The sequence below is a fragment of the Bactrocera latifrons genome, unplaced genomic scaffold (genome assembly GCF_001853355.1).
Source record: "Bactrocera latifrons isolate USDA-ARS-PBARC rearing strain unplaced genomic scaffold, ASM185335v1 scaffold_16, whole genome shotgun sequence".
Taxonomy (NCBI): Eukaryota; Metazoa; Arthropoda; class Insecta; order Diptera; family Tephritidae; genus Bactrocera; species Bactrocera latifrons.
Genome location: NW_017535074.1, coordinates 2642118 through 2645641, shown reverse-complemented (window position 1 = coordinate 2645641; position 3524 = coordinate 2642118). Strand labels below are relative to the sequence as shown.

Genomic DNA, 3524 nt, shown 5'->3' with positions numbered 1-3524 from the left:
GTTATATATTGGTTATAATTGTAGCTGAAGCCTAAAACTTTATGTACGCACATATGTAAAATGATTTAGCGAATCGTAGGGAATAAAAAACTCAGTTTTTTTTTTTTGTGAAGATAAGTTCTTTTGCATTCTTTGTGACAATATATACGATATTTTGAATAATTTTTTATTTTGAATAACTTTTCAACAAAACTCCATCGATAAGTCGAATTGATAGATTGCTATAGAACTTTCGTTTTAAGTTTGCTMATACTACCTACATGTTCCGGTGATATTTTTGCCAAGAGAAGCGTAAATAAAAATGTGTCMAACAGATGGTGCTGATAAAAATTCTAACTTATTGCAATTTTCTACAACATTTTCRAAAACGAATGATAATAACTGATGCATATCTCTTAAAGTCATATAATCTCGATTTTAAGCGGACACAATGGCAAGATATCATTACTTTTTCGACCAAAGTTCGAAATGTATTACAAACTAATTTGACTAAAAATTACTTMTAAGCTTTGTTAGACAGCGGGAAATATGCCAGCTTTCTCGCAATTATCATAATTTCATTGTTTGTCAAAATTATTTGCCTTTCASCAGCACACGCGAGATTTCGAATTCAGCTTTACGCCAATTTCATTGTCATTCCAACAAAACAGCTGCCAATGAAATGAGCTCGCTAATGAGCACTTTTAATTGAAATTAGCACCGAACAGAGCTGGAGCAACTTAGACGCAGACAATCAATGTGAATACAAATGAAAAATTACGTCAAATTCATTTCAAACAAATTGTTATAGAATTGAGCAATAGCGGTACTACTAAATATATGTACATACTATTATATATGTATGTATGTATGTATTAGTTAGTTAGAACAAAGCAGCYGCGATGATAGGCTCAATTGAGTCCATAGAATACCGCATTGGCAGGCAAACCGCAATTAGAGGTCATAAATATGCACAGGGGCCACCGGCACAAGCCACACGCATACACACATACACACTATGCTGCATTAATGCCGCACTAATGCTTAGCCGTGGCACTTAAACACACGCATATAATCATTTAGTATTCCCTAGTGCGCATTATGATTGTTAGCAAACCAGGGAGCTGTGTATAACTGTGCTTTACACATACATACGTATATAGGTAAACCCACACAGCTAAACATTTGTATGTGCTGCGCCTGCAGTGTATGGCACATGACTGATGCTTGACTGCCTGCCAGTTGGTTAAACATTATGCGTAGTCAAACAGACAATCAGCCTTGCATTAGTATGTGTAAYATGCGTGTGAACTACAATTACATAGCACTGCATTACATTACCTGGTTATAGGTGGTTGGAAATTTCAGCGTGTTAGGGGGCCCGCAGACAATGCTGCTGATGATGATGACTCTGTAAACTAATTAATCAGCGCGCATTACAAAAGGGGCGTGCAAGCGGCAAGCCAGTCGAGCTAATTACAAACAGGTGCACCGGCTGGCACATATGACATTTCATATGCACACACACACAATTAGCGCTATGCATGGGTGTGCTTAACCTTTGGGGGTTGCCAACGAAGAAAAAAACAAAAAAGCAAGGCCGATTGTGCTAAAAGGGCTTTGGAGCTGCWAAGCGTAAGAAAAAAATGAGAAAGGCAAGGCCAACTTTGCCAAAAGGATTAAAATTGTGTTAGCAAAAAAATTAAAAATTAGTGCAAGAAAAATAAGTGGCAACACCACTGAAAAAAAATTTAATGATACAATATTAAGAGTTAAAAAGAAAAAAAAAACCAAAAATTTTTTCAAACAAATAAGTGGCAACACCACTGAAAAACAATGCTAGTATACATATTAATAAATTGCTTATTACTAAAATGATTTAATTGACGCGAAAATCAAGCGAAATATTGAAATTGTTAAAAAAAAAAAGTTTAATAAAAATAGGTGGCAACACCAAAAAAAAAGTTTAATGAGATATTAAATATCTCTGAACTTAATGAATGCAATTTATATAAAAAACCATGTTTATTTTCAAACGTTTTTTTAAATATATGGCAACTCCAGTGTTTTCGATTGTTTAAAACAATCCACATAAGATAATAGCAYACCACAATGACATTTATAAAATGGTATGACTAATATTATTACTTGTGATAAAACAAGATCRTAGATTTTTTATTACATACCATCTATGAAAATTCTATAAAGCCGAATATTCCGAGAAGTATTAATGATAGCGATTTGGCCTCGGACCTTTTTTGTAGCAAATAAAATTTCCTACAAGTTACGAGATATGTATATACCAAAAAATGCGAATTTCAAGGAAAAGTCAGGTTTAGAKCCMCGTACTATTTTTKTAGGGTATTTCGAAAAGAATTTCRTGACAGGATTGAAAAAAAAATTTGAAAAGTTAAAAAAAACACTAAAAATATACGTATACATTTGTATATTAAAAATTAACATTTTAGAAGCTTTATTAACTAAGCCAAAAAAATATGGCAACTCTGCAGGAAAAAAACATTTTTCTATAAATTATAAAGCATCGCTGTTAGAACCTCCTCAACAACTTATTTTAAACGTTCTTTTTTAYAAAATATTCAMYYGTTTGAAATACTATATGGCAACACYTTTCAAAWTTTTTAAATACAAAAAGCTGWCCTAAAAAGTAAAAASAYACTTTTAAAAAAATTTGCATTAAAAATATAACTATTACTAATCACATATATATACCTAACTTACATTATTTTCACTTCGACTTMTGTGGCAACCTTTTAACATAAAATTGCAATAATACAAAATATTTTTAATCACTATGTGACTTTGTATTAGTATCGATGAAATTTCKTAGACAAAACAATTTAATAATAATAACTTGATTCAAATATTTTTCGAAATAGATGGCAACGCCACTAAAAATTTTTTCTAGCAAATTAAAAAAAATTAATTTACTTATTTCAAAACAAGTTTATATTCAGTATATTAAAGTATTTTTCACTTGTTTCTAATATGTGGCAACCCTTTACAAATGTTTAGTTAAAAAAAATTTAAAAATTGTATTCATTAAATTTTTATCAAATTTCATATTACTAAATTTGTCTTCACCTTAAAGTTATATGGCAACCTTTTAACTAAAAAATGCAAAAACTCTATATTTAGATGACAAAGTCACGAAAATAATTTTCTGAAGAAATATAAAAAAAAATTAAGCTTACTTTTCTCAAAACACGTTAATATTCGTTATTAAAAAAAAAACGTTTCAAATATGTGACAACCCTTTATAAAAACTTTAATTACAAAAATCTACCCTAAAAAATCATTTTTAAAAATTTTATCGATATTAATATTTCTCTTATTTTTAACATATTACTATAATTTTCTTCGCTTTGAAGTTATGTGAGTTATGTGGCAACCTTTTTACAAAAGAATTATACATAAAATGACAACATGATTATGTTTCATGTATGTATTTAATTTTCATGATAGATGGCAACGCCATTAAATAAAAATTATTTCTTCAGCTACTTTAATTAAAAATATTAAATTTT

General features: G+C 29.8%; 1 protein-coding gene across 1 annotated transcript in view; it reads left to right on the top strand.

The window, feature by feature from the left end:
- Positions 1–3524, top strand: part of LOC108966348 (gamma-aminobutyric acid type B receptor subunit 1) — a 118110-nt gene that overhangs the window by 103847 nt on the left and 10739 nt on the right. The window lies entirely within an intron of this gene.